Below are 22500 nucleotides of genomic sequence, written 5' to 3'. Positions count from 1 at the left end.
TGTGGAGAGGGACCACTGTTGCTGTACGCCACTCTTTGGGTACATATACTGTAGTAAGGCTGAGATTGAACAGTAGTTTTAAGTTTGGGTTTAGCTCTTCTTGGAGTTCATGTAGGACACAGCCCGGGACACTGTCTGGTCCCATTGATGCTGTGTTTTTTGCTTTGGAGAGGGCAGCTCTTACCTGAGTATCTGAGATGTCAGGGGGTCAGCACTCTGCTGGGATAAATATTTGCCCTTTTGGTGGGGAGGGGAGTTTGCTGAACCTGTCAGCTAGGATGTTGGCAATGTCTGTGGGTTCGGTGTATTTTTTGTCATTTTGGACTAATTCTGAGCATATCTGGGAATTCCCACCCAGGTTCCTAACATAACTAAAGAAAGCCTTGTGATTATCCTTAGTGTCCTGTGCATTTTTTCTCTTGAAGCTGACCTTAGACGAGTTTATGAGTGCCCGTAGTTTTTTGCTAATACTGATCAGAGATGCCTTCCCTTTTTGGAATTTTGCTCTATCATGTAGTAGCTTTCTCCTTCTATTGTATAGTTTGTTTATGGCTGGGGTCCACCAGACAGGACGTCTGCCTTTGGAGGATTGGGTCTTGGTTTTATTTGGGATTGCGTGATCCATGCATTCCTGAAGGTGTTCATACAATGCGTTTATAAAGGATTCTTCGGTCTGGGCCGTATTTTCCACAGGCCTGGGGCCTTTGAAGGATTCCACCTCAGTTTTGAGGAGTGTGAAATTTGCTTTAGAGAAGTTTTTCACTGTGGTTTTCAGGGCAGGGGGTGGAGTCAGGATGTGAATATCCAGTGAGATTAGTTTATGGTCTGATCTTACCAGTGAGGGATACACTTCTGGTCTGGAGCATAGAGTCCCCATGTTGGTGATGATCAGGTCCAGTATGTTTTCCCCTCTTGTGGGAGTGGTAACAAGTTGTTCCATAGCATTTGAGTTTATAAATTCTAGGAACCTTTGGGCTAGGGTGTTGGAGCTAGAGTAATGCTCCCAGTCTATGTTTGGGTAGTTGAAGTTGCCCAATATAATGGTGTTTGGAGGGACCTTCATATTTTCCAGTGTTCTCAGGAAGGCCGAGTGGGGTTCCTGGGTTTGGGAGGATGGTCTGTAGCAGGCTATAAACTGGAAGGCAGTTTTACCCACTGTTAGTTGCACATGGATAGTCTCTGATGCTTCGTGCTGTGCCACCAACCTGGAGGTGTGAGTATCTTTGACGAATATTGATACTCCCCCTCCTTTTGTGGTACGGTCCAAGTTTTGGGGCCAAAAAGCATGGTATGAGGTATAACCTGGTAGTGCTGGGGTGCTCTCAGGAGCCTTGAACCAGGTTTCTGTTACTGCACAGATATCGATGTTCTCCATGCTAAGGAGAGTTTTGATTGCATGCATCTTGAGGTTTTTGACTTCTGGCATTGAGTAGCATTACTCTTAACTTCTTATCCCTTGTGATACCTATGGAGGTGGGTTTGTCTTTTGAGCCTTGCCTAAAAAAGGCACTATGTGGGGTAGCAAGAGCCTTTGCCAATATCCGAAAGCCCAGGGGTGACAGGTGCAAGCCGTCCCTAGTGAAGCATCGTGGCTTGTCGAACATGTCATCCCAGGCTGACAGGCATTGGATCCCCTTTGAATGACACCAATACTTAAGCCAATTGTTGAAATTGATCATCTTGTCTTGATATTGTGGCATCATTCTTGGTGAGGGTAAGATGCTACTCAAGGTCAGGGTCATACCGGCCTGGGCTACATGCTCAGAGAGCTCCTCTATGTCTCTTTTCATGTAGTCCAGGGAGGTACATCTCAGGTCATTCACACCAGCATGGACAATGACTGAGTCATATTTGTAGTTGCCTTGGAGTGACCTGAGTGCTTGTATTATGTGGCGGACAGGCAGCTCACCGTGACCTTCTCCTTGTTTAGCCTGGTGAGCGGGACGTCAATGTGCCTGACGATAGAGTCACCTATTAAAAGTGTATCAGGTGTGTTGTTTAGCCTTAAGGGCTGTGACTGTTCGGCACACTGGCTTTGTGAGCTATGTGTTGCACGTGTTTTGTTTTGGGGTAGCAGTTGCTTGGGTGTCTGCTTTGGAGGTCTCTGCTGCTTAGGCAGATTTTTATTTAGAGCCTCTGAGTATGTTTTTGTGTGTTTATGTGTTTGGTTTGCTGTCGTGGTAAGTCTATGTGAGACTGGAATTGTAGTGAGTGTGATTTCCTTCTCCTCCTGACTGGTTTTGCCAGTACTGAGGTGAGAGAGCTTAGCCTCCAGTATGGCTATATGGTTGCATCTCTCACATGTGTTGGAATTTGTTGGGAGGAGGAGAGGGTTGTCTGTGTACATGAGGCAGTTGTAACATTGCCTCAAGATTCCCAGATTCACCAGCTGGACCGGAGAGGAGATTGACAACTGACCTTTGGACATGCTAGAATAGTATTGGGAATTCCTTCTTAATTGAAAAAAAGGACCAATGATGAACAAGGTACTCAAGGGGAGTTTGTGAGGGTGTAGTGCTTTTAATATTTTAGTGCTGACTTATATAATTGCTTTAATGAGCAAGTGCCAGGTAACTTAAATGCAATGTGTTACAGGTAACGTAAATGCAAAAACGACAAACAGTAACTTTCTTTCAAGTGAAACAAGGAAATAAGTACAGTAAGCAATGCAGATATCACTAGGGATCCACAGAAGCACTGAAAAGCCATGTTTTAGGTGGAATTAGCATTTCAGAGAAATAACAAGCAAACAAACAAGCAGCATACAAATAAAGCTAGATTCAGCAGGCCTGGATCTAGTCTATGCTACAGCAAACAAGGTGTACCAATTTCAGTAAGAAACAGTTCAAATATGCAGGCACTATAAGCCTTTAACCATAAATTCCCAGCTCGGAAGGGCAGAGTCCAGCCTCTCCTCCCACAAGAGTGCAGACCACGAACCTTCTTAATGTAAAACAACTGGCCTGAAGCCCAAGTTCTTAAACCAGAACTAATACACTTTTAGAATAACAGACACTGAGCCCTCAATCAGCAGTTCACAACTTAGAAGGATGTAAGCTACCTGTCCTGCCACCACAGTGTAGGCCACAAACCTTCCTAATGTAAAACAACTGGTCTGAATCCCAAGTGCTTAATCCAAAAGACTTAGAATGATAGCTAAACTTTAATCAAGTTACTACCAAGCAGTAATAAATACAATTTAATACTTTAAAGAATGCCTGGATTAGTGCTCAAGTTATACAAACAAAGCTAGCTTCAGCAGGCCTGGATCTAGTCTATGCTACAGCAAACAAGGTGTATCAATTTAAGTAAGAAGCAGTTCAAATATGCAGGCACTATAAGCCTTTAACCAGAAATTCCCAGCTCAGAAGGCAGAGTCCAGCCTCTCCTCCCACAAGAAAGCAGACCACGAATCCTTTTAATGTAAAATAACTGGCCTGAAGCCCAAGTGCTTAAACCAGAATTAATACACTTTTAGAATAACAGACACTGAGTCCTCAATCAGCAGTTCCCAACCTAGAAGGATGTAAGCTACTTGTTCTGCCACTACAGTGCAGACCACAAACCTTCTTAATGTAAAACAACTGGCATGAAGCCCAAGTGCTTAAACCAGAATTAATACACTTTTAGAATAACAGACACTGAGCCCTCAATCAGCAGTTCCCAACTTAGAAGGATGTAAGCTACCTGTCCTGCCACCACAGTGCAGGCCACAAATCTTTCTAATGTAAAACAACTGGTCTGAAGCCCAAGTGCTTAATCCAAAAGACTTAGAATGATAGCTACACTTTAATCAAGTTACTACCAAGCAGTAATAAATACAATTTAATACTTTAAAGAATGCCTGGATTAGTGCTCAAGTTATACAAACAAAGCTAGATTCAGCAGGCCTGGATCTAGTCTATGCTACAGCAAACAAGGTGTACCAATTTAAGTAAGAAGCAGTTCAAATATGCAGGCACTATAAGCCTTTAACCAGAAATTCCCAGCTAGAAGGGCAGAGTCCAGCCTCTCCTCCCGCAAGAGTGCAGATCACGAACCCTTTTAATGTAAAATAACTGGCCTGAAGCCCAAGTGCTTAAAACAGAATTAATACACTTTTAGAATAACAGACGCTGAGCCCTCAATCAGCAGTTCCCAACTTAGAAGGATGTAAGCTACCTGTCCTGCCACCACAGTGCAGACCACAAACCTTCCTAATGTAAAACAACTGGTCTGAAGCCCAAGTGATTAAACTAAAAGGCTTAGAATGAGTTACACCAAGCAGTAATAAATACAATTGAGTACTTTTAAGATGACGCAAAAGCAAAATAAAGTAGGAAGAAACACAATTACAGTAAAAGCAGATTTTGTTTTTTTTTTTGAGTGAGCAAATGAGATGGGCCCAGGAGTTACAGGTTCATAGGTTCATAGGTTGGTACTGGGCTATCTGCCCGAAGGCATATATTAGCCCAGCCATGTTGTGTGGTATTCAGCGCCCCTTTTGTAGTTCCCTAGACCCTTGTACTAGCAGCTAGTACCCTTGGCCCCTATCTAGTAGTGCTGTTGGTGTGATCCCCGGTGTGAACTTTCTGTTACCCATTGACTCATCAAGGTTCCTCTTGAAGAGTGATAGTGAGGGGCTCTGTTTTATGTAGATCGGGACCCTGTTCCATAGTAAGGGAAGTCTCTGTGAAGGGAATCTATCCCTCCAGCATGTTCTATTCATTGTTGTGTTGAGGTTTGTATAGCTCGAGTAGATTTGGTTTTGCTAAGATGGAGCATGTTCAACAATTCTGGGTTGGACATGGCTCTGTACGTTAGACAGAGATCGCTTCTGAGAAAGTGGTATGCAATAGAGAACAGTCTTAGCTTTTTCAATCGTGCTGCATAGGGCAACTGTTTGAGGCCAGTAATCCTCTTGGTTAGGTACCTCTGTGGTCTCTCCAGCTGCTGGAGATGTCTAGCCAGGTACATTTCAATTGGTGCATTGTACTCAATAATGGGTCTGATGAGGGAAGAGTAGAGGGGCACCATTACATCCTTAGATCTTGATGTAAACCCTTTTGTGATCAGATGGGTCACATAGAAGGATTTTCTAACCACTTTGGCAACATGGTTATCAAAGGAAAGCTGACTATCTACTTGGGTCCCTAGATCCCTTATTTCTTCTTCAGATTTCAGGGGATTACTTCCTATGTTGTAGTTTGCGGGTACTCTGTTTTTTCCAAAAGGGATTACTACACATTTTTTTGCATTTAGCTTGAGACCATGGCTTTGACACCATGCATCAGTCTCATTTAGGCCCTTCTGGAGGATCTCCATGCCAGCCGGAGACTCTATTATAGCACCCAGTTTGCAGTCATCCGTAAACTTAGTCAGCCACAGCCCTTCCGTGCTTGCCTGTACTTCTGAGAAGTATATGCCAAACAGGAGGCGCACCAGGACAGAGTCCTGAGGCACACCACTCGTTACTGGTCTGGATTCAGACATAGATCCTGCTACTCTTACTTTATGGGATCTGTTTGAGAGGCAGTTTGTGATCCATCTTGTGACGTAAGGGTTTATGCCCAGGCTGGTGAGCTTATCAATAATACCTGAATGGGGAATGGTGTCAAATGATTTAGCAAGGCCAAGGTAAGCCATGTGTACCTCCTTTCCCTTACCTATAGTCTGAGTAACTGTCTCAAAGAAGTCCACCAGGTTCAGGAGGCATGATCTGCCCTTGACGAAGCCGAACTGTGTGGGGTCCAGCGACTAGAGATTTCCAGTCTCTCCATTTATGAGTTCCATAATGATTCGCTCCATAGCCTTATAAATCAGACTGGTCAGCCTTATTAGTCAGTAGTTCCCAGGGTCAGTTGTGGCCCCACCCTTGTGTAGTGGGACCACCGTTGCCGTGTGCCATTCTATGGGCACATATCCTGTGGAGAGGCTGAGACTGAACAGGGTATTGCGGTTAATTCCTTTTGGAGCTCGCGTATGACACAGCCTGGGAGACCATCTGGTCTCATGGATGCAATGTTTTTAGCTTTAGATAGAGTCTTGTTAACCAATGTATCAGTAATAATTGGACTTACACAATCCTATGGAATAGTAATAGGCCCTGTAGGTGGTGGTGGGGGGGGGGGGGATTTGCACTGAACCTGTCAGCCAAGATGTTGGCAATGTCAGAAGGGTCAGTGTATTTTGTTCCATTTTGTACTAGCTCAGAACAGACCTGAGCGTTGCCATTTAGGTTTTTGACGTAGCCATAGAAGGCCTTATGGTTATCCTTGGCAACTTTCTTTTCAAAATTAGCTTTAGTTGACTTGATGAGGGCCCTCAATTTCTTACTAATGCTGATCAGGGATGATTTTTCTACTTGGGATTTGGCCTTTTTTTGTATAAGTCTCCTCCTTTTATTGTAAAGTTTGCTTATGGCCGGGGTCCACCAGACTGGTTTCTTCTTGCTTGAGGAAGGAGTCTTGGTTTTATTTGGGATAGCACGGTCCATGCAATCCTGAAGATGCATATAGAGTGCCTTGGTGTAGGATTCTGCATCCTAGATATCATTATCCTTCTGCAAGGGAATAGTGAAGCTTTCCACTTCGGATGCAAGTAGTCATGACTTGTCATTTTCCAAACATCAAAATGACTATTTGGCTATTTTTTAAAAAATGTAATGATGACATTGAGAGAATGAGAAATAACAAATAAAAAGGAAAGGGAAGGCTTACCCAAAACCTTTTACCTCCAACAGGAAGGAGGGCTGAAATGACGTATGTCAATTAGAGGGCCTATTGAACCAAGATAACCACGTAGTGAGCGAAGCGGAAGTCCCTTTAGAAGGGAACCAGGTGAATGAGCCGCAGAGGTCCAAATGGTTGGGAAACCAGAGGAACAGAAACAACGATGCCTTTTCCAACAACAGGATATTTTACCAAGTGAATTATTGGCAGGGGAGGTGTCAGCACAACAGGAATTGGGAGGAGAGATGAATGTGGACTTTTTTCATCTGCCGTCTATAAGGGTAAATGACATACAAGGTACTGTTGAAGAGGGTTTTCCCTCTTATACACACGATGCAATAGTTGATATTGTTCACAACCATGCAGGGAATTTTAAGTGTTATAATTATAGTGAATTTGAATGTAATACAGAGCATGTTGATTTACTTAGTAGAAGTGAATTGTTTGTACCTGCATCTAGTTTTAAAATTGACAAACTGCTTCTGGATTTAAAACTGCTTCTTAGAAAAAAATATTTTAGACTTATGTTTAATAATGAAGTTCCAAATGAAGGGGACATTTTAAGGAGAAGTAGTACCTTTAATTCCCCTTTGCCTCTACCACTTATTATTTTCAAAAAATGAGTTGAGTTTGAATTTAGGAACTTTAAAGTGAAAAGTCCATATGTTCATGAAAATTTAAGTGTCCATGAATCTTTGCTATTCTACAAACTTTCCAACAACAAACAACTTAGGATTATGAGACCTCACAAGGGGGGAGGGATCATTATTATGGGGAAAGATGACTATACCAATAAAATGTTAATGCATGTCAATGATAGTGACTTATATGAAGAAACATCCATTAATCTTATAAAATAAGCCTATCAGTGTATAGATTTTTATATACAAGATATGTTGGATTAAAAATAAATAACCCAAGATGTTTTTTGTTTCTTTCAAGTGAAATATCCTGCAGTACCCATTATTTTTGGGATACCCAAAATTCATAAGTGTATAAATGACCCCCCCAATGAGGCCTATTGTTAGTGCTAGGAAATCTAAAATACACCCTCTGGGTAAATATGTTGATTTTGTACTTAAAAGTTGTTTGGAATCATTCGACCATATATACAAGGATTCCTGGGACTTTTTAATGAAAATTAAGAAGGTTAAATTCTCTGAAAAATGTGCTTTCCTGACTATTGAAGTGGTAGAATTGTATAATTTTATTCCCCACGATGTGGGGATAGAATGGTTCCATGATTTCCTTTGTGAATATACTGTGTTAGACAATAACACTATAAATGTTCTAGTTCTTTGTATAGCACTAGTGCTTAAATATAATTATGTGTATTTAGATGGGCAATATTTTAGGTAAAAGAAGGGAGTTGCGATGGGGGCGGCTTGTGCCCCCATCTTTGCGAATATTATTCTTTTGCAATGGGAGAGATGTATTTTGTTCTGACATTTTGGGGTTAAACCATGGAGCTTTTGTCTCTGGTTTTTGGACAATATTTTTATTGTTTGGGATGAAGCAGTAGAAGAAATTGAAAGTTTTGTAAATTTTTTAAATACTTCTACTTCCTTTTTGAAATTTACCCATCAATACGGTTCCAAGTCTATGAATTATTTGGATATTACCATCTCTAATGGTGTGGCTAACAATAGGTGGGTTAGCACTATATACCGCAAACCTACTTATAGTAACAGTATTCTCCATTTTGATGGCAACCATCCTTTAAAAATGGGGAATATGTTTTTATGTAGAGGTTAGCTGGCTGGGTTGGTATTGCAAATTGCTGGAAATATTAAAAAAGGAGAAGTCAGGGGATTTTTTTTTGCCCTTTATTAGTTCAAATTCGGGGCAGGGAGAATTTGGACCTGGAAGGATTAAAAAGAGGGACCATCTGGAAATGGGGGGGGGGCTTTATTACCCAATGTTGTAATGAGGCAAATAATATCAGGGAAATTATTTATAAATATTGGAATATTTTTTCCTTGTTTAAAGATATGCATAACTTAGTGGAGGTTAGACCCCCTGTGGTGTTCAGGAGGGAAAAAACACTTAAGAACTTTTTTTGAACATTCTACAGTTTATACTGGACCCTATATTTCCAGCAAAAAATTTGGGACTTATAAATGTGGGCATTGTTTCCAATGCAGGATGCTGTTGGAAAGGGATCGGTTAGAGATTAATCATAGGGTTTTTAGCTCTAAATTTTATTGCACTTGTAATACTATAGGTGTAATATATGTGGGGAAATGTTTAAACTGCCAACAATGTTATATTGGAAAAACAAAGAGAAAATTCAGAGAATGCTTATATGAACATGGACTTGACATTAGGAAGGGTGATGCGAAAAATACTATGGAAAGACATGTTAATAGTAATACTAACCATGTATTTGTCTTTTTTTTGGATTGGATTGTGTTCAGAGGGACGATAGTGGGGGGACCTTGGGAAGACAAACTTGAGGCCAAGGAATTAAGTTGGCAACTGAAATTAAATGCCACTGTCCCCCCAGGTCCCAGTGACAATGTATCCATAACCAGTGTCCTTAAATTGAAATCGTCCAGTGTTTAAAGTTATTATTTTTTATATTTTTTAGAGCATAAGGTATATATTATATATATTCATAAAGTATTTGTGGTGAGGCATTTTTATTCAAGTGTTGGATGTTTAAAAATGAATGCGACCTTAAATGTTATGGAGGGCTTTTTATTAAAGGAGAGAATTCATTGGTTAAAGATTGAAGGGTGGGGTATTTATATGTGGTGCTTTACTGTGTTAAAATGATTCTGATGAAGATTTTTCAAAAGTGCTTAATCCATGAGACTGAGTGCAATACATTTTATTCAACTGCCTTCTCCTGTTGTTTGGTCTATTTCCTGATTGCACTGCTACCTGCATATTCGAGTTTGGTGTTCCTTGTCCTGCTTGTGGTTCTTTGGATATCTGGTACCTTGCTGCTTTAATTGCTAAGCATTTGGGATAAAAACTCCAGTCTTTATGATTCGTAATTCAGTGATGTATAAATAACAGTTATGGTTGTCGTGATTTTAAAATCAATAATATTTAGTTTGAAATCTCTTCATTTTAAAGAACAGTGGAAGGTGATTCTCCAACACTTGAAATGTATCAGACTAGAGTAAGAATAATAAATAAGAACTGTAGTCCCAGGGATATTCATAAGGAACTCAAATTTCAAACAGAACAGAAGAAAGAAGTCTCAAAGAACAAAGGTCTACAATGAAAAATATGTTAAAGTATCAAAGGATTCCACAGACATTACTGGAAAAAGTCAAATATTCTGAAATTAAACATAAGGCAACATACAAATGCAAGGATATGCAATCAGACAACTAGAAATTATAAAAAGTGTATACCTTAGCTAATACAAGAAAAGTATCAAACTCTACTAAATAAATCTGTAGGAGATGCAGCAGCAATTTCACTCATAGAAACATATCAACAAGAGGAACAGTCTCATCGCTGTGACAAGATGTACCACTTTGCAAACTGGTTTAGGTCACTCATATAAAAGTTTAGAATTATAAGAAAACCACAGAGTAGAGTAAATGTGAGGAACTTGACTGTAGACCATAAAAGCCAGTTTTGATACTGACTAACCTGTCCTTTAAAAACAACAGCAAAAAAAATACATGGGAACATAGTGCCCTACATGCACCATGCTGGGGGCTGCACTCCCTCACATATAATAATGAACTATTAAGTTTCCAGACATTAAAGGTAGGCTATAATTATTTCAGCGGACAAATGCCTGGTGTTCTGGTCTCAAAAGAATATGCTTTAATGATTCAGATTTGTGTAAATATACAAGTACTCAAATATCAGCCATATCACAAAGCAAGTCAAGTCAGTAGTATTCAAGAACTACAGGAAGACTCTACTAAAGGCAAATATATGTACACTGGCATTAACTCAGGAGAGGTAAGCCAACTGTTAGGGCTTGCCACATACAGAGCAGATTGCTTTCTTACAGACTCTGGAGAGTTAAATTGGAAATTAATCTGTTTTATCTACCTTTAATTGATAGCCATTTAAAATACTGTAATATTATAAAATTCCCTGAAACAGTAAAAAAAATTTCTATCCAGCCAACCACAACCCTTTTTTCACAATTTTTGCACATTGGGTTGGGGTGCCACATGACCTCTAGCCATCAAGTGATATTCAAAAGTACAGTATTACTGAATTTGCACACAAAAACAGAAATCTTTTAGTATAAAGTAATGGGAAGTATGTGTTGCCTTTCATTACTAAATGAAAATTGCATTTATTATTATTATTATTATTATTATTATTATTATTAATAATAATAATAATAATAATAATAATAATAACAATAATTATAATATAAATCATACATCTGTATCAGACAAGTTGCAAGCAAAATTTACAGCATTATTGGCTAACTGAAAAAGTACCACATCAAGAGGCATAATAATAAATCCTTAAACTCTGACACCTAATTCCACTGGACAATACCCTTCCTCAATGGAACAAGAGCAGAGAAGCCAGCTCTGTGGCATACAGGAGAAAATTCCTGTATATGCCACAGATGACCCAAGTTGGATTGGCAGCTTGGGTGCATGTAGAAGCTGACCAGGGAGTATGGCAGTGAGCAGCTTGTCCTGGTGAGGGAAGTTGTCTTTATCTTGGCACATGGGTGACACCTAGCAAAAGCACTAGATGGTCACCTAGTGGAGTTACAACCAAGCATTTCTGCTATGCAGCCAAGAGAATACTGGCATGCAGAGGCATGCTTCTGCTCAGAAGGTAGTGACTGCAGACTCAGAGGAGCCACAAAAGTGATGAGGTAGCTGATCCCAAAGGGAGACCATAGTTACCCCTAGGGCCAACAAACTGGCCTACCAACCAATTCTCACTTGGAAATAGAGGGCTGATAGGGATTCCACAGCAGGAAAGAATGAGCTGCAGAACTCTGTGATAACCCAGGAATACTTGCCTCTTTTTCCAGTCGATCAAGTGGGCTGGCCAGCTGGGTGAAGGCTGAGGATCCATTCAGCAAGGTCTTAGGGGGAGCAAAAAAAAAAGTTAGAAGAAATGATACAACAGAAAGAAAAAAAAAGACATTCTGAACCAAAAAAATGTAGGCCTCTCTATCTGCCACCTCCTGAAAACCTAAATAAAAGATGAAATGAAGTAAAAATCTGCATGGACATGAGAAAAGCTAATATAACAGTTGAAAATGAAAACTGCTTAACACCTGTAGTGAATGCTATATAATAGTAATAATAATACTAATATTACTACTATTAATAATAATAATGTTTTACTGAGGTCAGAAGCATTATGGGAAAATTGCAAGTCCCATGCAGTTATGATGATGACCACAAGGGCACATTGGTTGGAAAAGGGATCCAGATAGGTGCAAGAATATGACCCTAGGCTGGACATTGTTTAATAGCTTCACTAATGCATGTAAACATTCAGTCTTACAAACAGGGATTGTACAGGGTATTTGTGTCTGCATTACTCTGTACTGTTATATAGTTTGGTTGAGGTCAGCACTTTAATATGAAGCATACCAAATCTTGGCAAATACAGTTGTTCATTCACATGTTGCCAATAATTGTTTCCTAGAACACATGGCAAAGCAGCATGGCTGCCCAGATGGCCTGAGATTCCCCATGTAATCTGTGGATTGCTCCTGCAATGATGCTGATTATGTTCACATTGCATGGTAAGCACAAGATAATAGGAAGGCACTCTACCCTTCACCATCGTCTCATGTGTTCTACAGCAAAATGTCTCTCCTAACAATGGTCAGTTACAGAGTTGCTGTTCTGAACTGTTTGTAAGTTTCTTGGAGGCCAGTGCTTACTTGGGCTAATGGGAAGTCTCTGTGTTCACCAGTGGCAGTAGTTAACACTGAGCAGCCTGCCTGTCCCTGTAGGAGTGGTTACTGCCTAGAAACTGTAGTTGTATTGGCCATTTTGGGTCAATTCCAAACTCCTTGATCTCTCTCTTAAAACCCTGCAACTCTCTTTTTGTGCGATCTTGCACACAGAGCAGTGTCGGGCAACGCCAGCTAGCTGGGGTATACTATACCTGGCTCCACAAAGTCTGCACTGCAAATTTTCCCTTAGAACTAGGCAAGCCTCAACTCAAGTGCTTCAGATCAACTGCTATTATTGCAGCACTTACATAACCCAAATCAGCACTTGTCCAGATCTCCCAGACAACATTATTATTTTCCAAATTTCCTAGACAGCACTATTATAATACAGGATAAGACCCTTGATTGTCCGCAAGACAAGTGAAAGTTACTTTTCCAAGCATGTCCAGGGGTCACCTTCAGGTGTACTCTTCAGTTCATCTGGTGGAATTGGGCATCCTGAGGCAATGTCACAACTGCCTCATGTATACAGACAACCCTCTCCTCTTACCTCTGGACACAAACACTTGTGAGAGATGCAAATACACAGCCAGACTGGAGGCTTATCTCTCTCAACCCATGACTGTAACAGACATTCAAGAGGAGAAGAGACACACTAGCATCACACCACCAGTCACACATGAATCTACAAAACAAGCACTGGCAAAACATACACATAAATACACAAAAACATATTCGGAGGCACTAACTAGGTACCAATCTGAAAAAGAAACAGTGCCCTCCAAAGCAGACAAGCAAGCAACCTGCACCTCCAAACACAAGCCAGAAAACACATAATTCACCTCAGCAGTGTGCCTCATGACAGCCCATAAGGCAAAACACCATACCCAACATGCTAGTAATAGGAGACTCTATAGTTAGGCACACAGATGTTCCACTCACCAGGCTGAACAAGGAGAAGGTTACTGTCAGCTGCCTGTTGGGTGCTAGGATCCGACACATAAAACAGGCACTTAGGTCACTCCAGAACAAGTACAAGTATGGCGCTGTCATTGTACATGTTGGTGTGAATGATCTAAGATGTACCTCCCTGGAGTACATGAAAAGAGACATCGAGGAGCTCTCTCAACATGTAGCCCAAGCTGGTATGACCCTGACCTTGAGTAGAATACTACCTACACCTAGAATGATACCACAATACAAAGACAAAATGATCAATTTCAACAATTGGCTAAGCTTCTGGTGTCATTCTAAGGAGATCCAGTGTCTGTCTGCCTGGGATGACATGATAGACAAGCCCCGCTGTTTCGCCAGGGATGGTTTGCACCTATCACCCCTAGGCTTTCGAATACTGGCCAAGGCTCTTGCCATCCCCATAGTGCCTTTTTTAGGCAAGGCTCAAAGGACAAACCAACCACTGTAACCAGCACAGGTAACCAAAAACTAAGGGTAATGCTACTCAACGCCAGAAGTCTCAACCTCAAAATGCATGCACTTGAGGCACAACTCAGTATGAAGAAAATCGATTTGTGCAGTGACGCAAACCTGGTTCAAGGCTCCAGAGAGCACCCCAGTACTACCAGGTTACAATTCATATCATACCTTCCAGCCTCAGTTACCGGATTGCAGTACAAAGGGCAGAGGTGTATCCATATTCATCAAGGATACCCACATCTCCAGGTTAGTGGCGCAGCATGATGCCCCAGAGATCATCCATGCGCAACTATCAGCAGGCAAAACCACATTTCAAGTCGTAGCCTGTTATAGATCACCCACCATGTCCCAAGATGCTCACTCAGTATTTCTTGAGGCATTGGAAAATATATAGGTCCTACCCAACACCATAATTTTGGGTGATTTCAACTACCCTGGTATAGACTGGGCGAACTGCCAAAGTTCTAACTCCTATGCCCAGCGGTTCATAGAATTTATAAATTCAAATGCCCTTGAACAACTGGTATGTTCTCCAACTAGAGGGGACAACATATTGGATTTAGTCATCACAAATATGGGTGCTCATTGTACCACACCCGTTATCACTCCCTCTCTGGTCAGATCAGAACACAAACTTATAACCCTAGACATCCTCACCCCTCCACCTCCACCAGTCAAAGAAACCATCGTAAAAAACCTTTCCAAAGCAAACTTCAAACTACTTGCATCAGAAGTGGAAAGCTTCACTATTCCCTTGCAGAATGCTAATGATATCCAGGATGCAGAATCCTACACCAAGGCACTTTAAATACCTCTTCAGGATTGCATGGACCATGCTATCCCAAATAAAACCAAGACTCCTTCCTCAAACAAGAAGAAACCAGTCTGGTGGACCCCGGCCATAAGCAAACTATACAATAAAAGGAGGAGACTTATACAAAAAAAGGCCAAATCTCAAGTAGAAAAATCTTCCCTGATCAGCTTTAGTAAGAAATTGAGGGCCCTCTTCAAGTCAACTAAAGCCAATTTCGAAAAGAAAGTTGCCAAGGATAACCATAAGGCCTTTTATGGTTACGTCAAAAACCTAAATGGCAATGCTCTGGTCTGTTCTGAGCTAGTACAAAATAGAACAAAATACACTGACCCCACTGACATTGCCAACATCTTGGTTGACAGGTTCAGTGCAAATCCCCCCCCCCTCACCACCTACAGGGCCTATTACTATTCCAGGGGATTGTGTAACTCCAATTATTACTGATACGTTGGTTAACAAGGCTCTATCTAAAGCTAAAAACACTGCCTCCATGGGACCAGATGGTGTCCCGGGCTGTGTCATACGCTAGCTCCAAAATTAATTAACCCCACATCTGACAGTCTCAGCCTCTCGACAGGATATGTGCCCATAGAATGGTGCACAGTGACGGTGGTTCTGCTGCACAAGGGTGGGCCCACAACCAAACCTGGAAACTACTGTCCAATAAGCCTGACCAGTCTGATCTGTAAGGCAATGGAGCGAATCATTATGGAACTCAGAAATGGCGAGATTGGGAACCTCCAAACACTTGACCCCACACAGTTCCGCTTTGTCAAGGGCAGATCATGCCTCCTGAACCTGGTGGACATCTTTGAGACAGTTACCCAGGCTATAGATAAGGGAAAGGAGGTACACACAACTTACCTTGACCTTGCTAAAGCATTTGACACCATTTCCCATTCGGGTATTATTGATAAACTCACCAACCTGGGCATAAACCCTTACATCACAAGATGGATCGCAAACTGGCTCTCAGACAGATCCCACAAAGTAAGAGTAACGGGACCTATGTCGGAATCCAGACAAGTAATGAGCGGTGTGCCTCAGGGCTCTGTCCTGGGGCCCCTCCTGTTTGGCATATACTCTGAAGTACAGGCAAACACTGAAGGGCTGTGACTGACCAAGTTTGCTGATGACTGCAAACTGGGTGCTATAATAGAGTCTCCGGCCGACATGGAGATCCTCCAGAAGGGCCTTAATGAGACTGATGCATGGTGTCAAAGCCATGGTCTCAACCTAAATGCTAAAAATTGTGTATTAATCCCCTTTGGAAAAAACAGAGTACCCGTGAACTACCACATAGGAGGTAACCCCCTGAAATCTGAAGTAGTAATAAGGGATCTAGGGACCCAAGTAGATAGTCAGCTTTCCTTTGATAACCATGTTGCCAAGGTGGTTAGAAAATCCTTCTATGTGACCCATTTGATCATGAAAGAGTTCGCATTAAGATCTAAGGATGTAATGGTGCCCCTCTACTCTTCCCTCATCAGACCCATTATTGAGTACAATGCACCAATTGGTATGTACCTGGCTAGGCATCTCCAGCAGCTGGAGAGACCACAGAGGTACCTCACTAAGAGGATTACTGGCCTCAAACAGTTGCCCAATGCAGCACGATTGAGAAAACTAAGGCTTTTCTCTGTTGCATACCACCTTCTCAGAGGCGATCTCTGTCTAACATACAGAGCCATGTCTAACCCAGAACTGTTGAACATGCTCCATCTTAGCAAAATCAAATCCACTCGAGCTACACGCTCTAGGGATATAAACCTCAGTACAACAATGAATTGAACATGCTGGAGGGATAGATTCCCTTCGCAAAAACTTCCTTTGCTATGGAACAAGGTCCCAATCTACATAAGACAGAGCCCCCTCACTATTACTCTTCAAGAGGAACCTTGACGAGTAGATGGGTAACAGAAAGTTCACACCAGGGATCATACCAACAGCTCTACTAGATAGGGGCCAAGGATACTAGCTGCTAGATCAAGGGCCTAGGGAATTAACCAAAGGGGCGGTGACTACCGCACAACATGGCTGGGCTAATATATGCCTTCGGGCAGATAGCCCAGTACCTACCTATGAACTTGCTATCTGGTATGTTAAAGGACTGTACAGTTATGACCTGGGTTTTGATATATGGACTTCCTCACATTATATTCTTTTATTTAATTTTTTCATGTTATTCTTAAATGCTATACAGTAAGTAACAGCAGTACTTTACAAGTTCCAAACTAGCTTTGATCTGGAATTCTGTCCTGCCTGTTTATTAATGTGTTCTATTTTAAAGTTCCCCAAAAAAATGAAAGTTATTGGAAGAAATGACATTGCAAGGAAATACAATTTTAATATGCAGTTTACCATGTATTATTATACATACCCCCAGATTCACGAAACCTCCATGTAAGACTTAATATGTCTTACTCGGAGGCTGCATTTGAACGGTATGACGTCAGCGTGCCATGAATATTCATGAGGGCATGCTGACTCATCCGTAACTCTTACATGGACTGAGTGGGAAAGCAGGGGGTGTGTCTGACTGCCGAGCAGTCTAAAAGTCCACGCCCCTGCAAGGCTTTAAAAAGCATATAATGTCAACAGACAAGAGCGAGTTCACTCAAATGTACATGCACCCAACGCCACACTCCCTGACACTGTAAACCCCCATCACAGTTATAAAACATAAAATATTAATTTTATTTTTTTTAAATCCACGATATAGCTGCCCGTATTTGCACTTGTTTGCACGGGTGTGCCCATTGCTAAACCACAGTTAGCAATTGTGACATTGAAGAGCATATAAGAACTACTTATGCAAATCAAACCAAATCGCAATAGCATAATGGTAGAGCGTATGCACAAAGAGGAGGCATTCACGGTTCGAATCCCACCATTCCCCTTCTTATTAATGTTTTAAATCAGTATTTGAAATAATACCAGACATACATGATTAAAATATTATTAAAAGCAGTGAAATGGCCAATGTAGCAGTGAACAAAATATATATTTTAAAGGATCCAGATATATAATAGCCTGCTGTTAAGCAGCGCTTTACCCAGCTAAACAGAGGTGCCCATAGTTTAATAGTGCTTTACCCAGCTAAACAGAGGTGCCCATAGTTTAATAGCGCTTTACCCAGCTAAACAGAGGTGCCCATAGTTTAATAGCACTTTACTCAGCTAAACAGAGTTGCCCATAGTTTAATACCGCTTTACCCAGTGCAATAGAGTTGCCAAAGTTTAAAAGCGCTTTACCCAGCGCAATGTGTTTGTGCAAACGTGTGCGCCATGCCAACCAGGCCACTGTAGGGCATCAGGGAGCAACATAGAGCTAAGTTGCTTAAACGCAGCCAGACTCCCTAGTCTGTCTAGACAGTAATAAAATGAAAGAATGATAAGGTTCGAATCCAGGACCCTGCGCTTCATAATCGAAGTACAGAACCACTAAGCCATGACAGCTGAGGCAAAGAAGCCACTATTAACATACATATACTTAGAAATGATAGTTTAACCATTATTAAGCAGGTCTGCAGTCAGCTTAGAATTCTCAAAAATGGCCAATCACAAAAAAGTGTGGGAAATGCGGCATATTTAAGATCCATAGGTGGGAATACTCACCATAACTGATTGTAGCTCAGATTTGCAGTCAGAATGGCAGGTGCAGGAGAGGGTTCACGCTTCCAAGCACAGTGTTGGGGCATCGAGGAGTCGAAATACATGGTTTGGCTCCTTGTCCACCATCATGAGTCCAGACTCCTGCAGGGCCAGTTTTAAGGGACGGAATACAAGGCTGAGTCTTGGAACCGGTTAGCTCATGACTTCACCAGTGCCACAGGCATTCCTCACACCGGTGAGCAGGTCCGTCACCACCATGCAGACCTGAAGAGACGGAAAAAGGACCGCTTGAACCAATGGATCCAGAAGGTCTGTGGGATGGAGGATGCCCCACGACTGAGTATGTAGCCATGGAATGCAGTATGTAAGAATTGATAATTGAGTTTGTATAATGGATAGGTATGTCTCAATATCCCTTCATTTACTTTACAGCTGCAGGTGACCGTGCTGCGAATCAGCAAGCCTATGCTGATAAACTGCAAAGGCTGCGTCACCAGGCAGGTTAGTGATTCTTTTGCATATTTTGTTATATAAAATAGGGGAGAGAGCATGAAATAAAGTGTTGTAGTACAATAATACAGCCATAAAATGGCCTGAATAAGTCCTCTGCATGTACTGTTATACGACAATTCATAGAGCTAGAAAAAGAGCGTAGTAACCCATTAAGAAAGGTAACATATGTCTGGAATAAAATCTCTGCAGGTACTGTCATATAACATAAGTGACTGAGCCTGAAAAAGTGTGTTCTAACCCATTAATAAAGGTCTAATCTGTCTTGAATATGTCTTCCATATGCACTGTTACAACAAATAAAGGAGTGAGTCTGTGGAAAAGTGTGTAATGTCAGTAATAAAGGTTTAAAACCCGGAGTGTGTGTGTGTCACTTAGTTTGAAATGTTGTTGTACCCTTGCATTATAGTACTGTTTTAAAAAAGTGCTGGCAACCCAGAGTTCTGCAGTCCCATCTAAAGTGGGTGTTGGAAGTGATAGTAGCTGTGAAGCATATATACAGTCCTCAACAGTCACTTACTGGCTGGCATGCATAAGTAAATCTGGCACATGAGTAGCATGCTAATATGTTCTCCAGAAATGTGAGTGTGCTTCAATAAATGCAGGGTTCTGTACAAACTGAAGTGAAAATGTCACGTGAAAACATCCAGATATGTAGATAAAGAAATATAAAAGCAATCATGAAATATGTAGCAGTATCATCAGCATCTTGGACAGTTAGTATGTCAGATATAGGTCAAGTATATATTGAACTAGCCAAACCCATTACACAACCTAATGCATGGTAGCAAGTGTAATAATACATGTAGGGAATATACAGTTGCAGTCACTAGGAATGTAGTGTAGAGTAAAAGTAATTATAACATGTTAACTGAGGTTCTTTTCTACACGCTACTGTTTGTGCATAAACCATGCAATTCCACACCTCAATGGGTATATGTAATCTTAAATATTTGTTGGGACATATGTCCTATTGTTTTATAAATATTTGAATTCATGTTGATGCATGTGCCCTGTTTAAACACCACGTTCATGGTGGCCTGTTGCTACCAAACATGCCTGCATGCTGTTGGAATATCCACTGTCGTTCCATATATGCATGTGTTATGCTTGATGTTCAACTGTTGGAACCTTGATGTGTTGGGTTAAAGGGAATATTACTGCATGCTATTACAACGAATCTGGAATGCTGTTGTTTATGTTGTAATTAAACACACCTAATCACAGAACGTATAAGAAGGCCGGTCCCAGCAGACCCACCTGTCCCTCCTCAGTTGGCGAGTGCACCTGGCATCAGCAGCTTCGGTGCCCAGCCCGGGCTCCCCACCTCCATTGGTCCTGTGCCACCTTTGGGTGGAAGCACTGCAGGGATGGGGCTCGTCCCCCCCGTGCAAGCGTGGGCAGGGAAGAGCCACCTGTCACCCTTCGAAGAATCCAGGCTGTGGTGCATAGGGAGATCCAGCGTTCAGTCGCTGATCCCCTACGCCAGCTCGAGGCGAGAGTGGCGCATCTCTTGGGTGAGCTTGCCCGTCCTACTCAGCCCCCAGCACAGCCATCCTCGGGGGTATGAAGGTGCAGTGGTGACTGCCCATGGGAGTGGATTTCAGTTCCACTGTTACCATCTGTGGGCTCATGGGCTTGCGATTTCCAAACAGCCTTCCCCATCAATTGTGTTCACCCACCACATGTGTCAAATACCACCCCTATATGTGTCTTGCTTGTCTTCTCTGTTTACCTCCCCAACCTACCTCCCCAAATATACCTACATCCCCAACCTCACATTCCACTCTCACCTGAAAAAAGAATAAAAAAAAGGGCAATCTGTTCCCACAAAAAAATTACACACCATACATAGCTGCCCATTTCGCACATATGTCCGCCGGACATGTAAACTGAGAATTATAATTCGCACTACAACATACTCTGTTGTCCTCACCCCTCTATCAGGGGTGGAAGGTTGCAAATTTCACACCAAATTACGAACATACGCACAGCTGTTGCTGCTAAAGAAATGGACAGCTATGGGCCTTCCCCACACCCTTCCTGCACTTCCCAGCTGGTTTCCCTACTGTCTTTCCCTCTTTGTGCCCCCTTTTTCACCACTTTCCTATCTCCCCATTTTCTTTTCTTTCAAAGAAATTAGCGTGGGGGTTAGCGGGAGTAAGCACTTTTAAGCGGTAGTTAGCGGGGCTGCGCGAAAGTGAGCCTGTGTGCGCTTAGCTAAGCATCGCTAAGCGTCGCGCAAACCCATGCAAACCAACTTACAACTGCTTAAAAGTGCCTTAGTCACTCTGTATGATAGGGCCCTTGTACTGCACAGCAGAAAAATAAAATATCCTTGTCAGTCTCGAACCCCAGACCTTGGACTCACCAGACTGCATGAAGTACCACTAGGCCACAGCAGACATACAAGAACTTGGAGCTGAAAGAAATATATCATGCATTACAATGAGTGAATGTAAAGGGAAAATAGGAAGGCCATAACACAAAGCTTGTTCTGTGGATCTTTACCAGCAATTGTTGTGGAATTGCATTACATGAGTGTGATAAGAGAAGCAGCCATGCTAGTAGGGAATAATGTAGCACCTTACAAACCCCACACAGTATCAGAGCAGGATAAACACTGACATATTTGAATAGGTCAGAGGCCAGACCTCCCAACTGTGACTGATTTACAGGGATGTCCCTGATTTGCAAACAAATGTTAGCTGTGCCCCTCTGACTCCCTGTGACATGTACTAACAGTAGGCAGAAAGGTGGGAATCCCACTTAATGATAAATGTCAATAAGTGAGAGTAGACACTGCTTGCACGTCAGAAATGGTGTAGTAATACATATGCTCTGAATTCCCCAAAGTCTCAACTGCAAAATATCTGAAATATATCACAGGTGTATCCCACTGATATGTACCTTTCCCTGAGGCTTTTCAAATATATACCTGAGAGTATCTGAGGCCTGGAAGTGTCAGAAACACACAGGCATATCAGCCTGTCTGCTGTTACACACTCTGCAAATAGTGGTAGAATGAATTTCACAAGCATGCCCTTATATAGGAGTACAACACAGAAATATCAAAGGATGTAGCCATGTACTGCTAGCAACCACCTGTGACAATGCCATTTTTCAGGTGCTGAAAAGACTGGTGTGATGCACAGTCAATGAATACTAGGCTAACCTCTGTCTACCATCTGGATATGTCCACAGGTGGGAGCTACTCAGACAGATTACTAGCCTTTTTAGACTTACAGGTACACAGCAACTCTATATATTCAGCAAGATAAACATCACATGATAATAAATAATGTACTCAGCAGTTCTGCACCCCTACCCAAAGGTACTATATACCCGTGTAGTCAGGCACAACCAAAGGTGTAGGTAGGCATACACAGTACTGAAATATGTCCAGTTGTCCTGAGCAGACTGTGTTAATGTCAACACAAACAACCAAAAACTGTTCAGAAGTGAGTAACGTACTAATGACAATATAGCAGTTCACAAACAGTGCATGTGCCTGATATTCATAATTGGTAGTACAACATACTTAGTTGTCCT

Source organism: Protopterus annectens, chromosome 8.part0 (genome assembly GCF_019279795.1).
Source record: "Protopterus annectens isolate FY-2018-M chromosome 8.part0, PAN1.0, whole genome shotgun sequence".
NCBI classification, from domain to species: Eukaryota; Metazoa; Chordata; order Ceratodontiformes; family Protopteridae; genus Protopterus; species Protopterus annectens.
The sequence above is the reverse complement of the archived record's forward strand: the minus strand, read 5'-3'. Positions refer to the sequence as shown.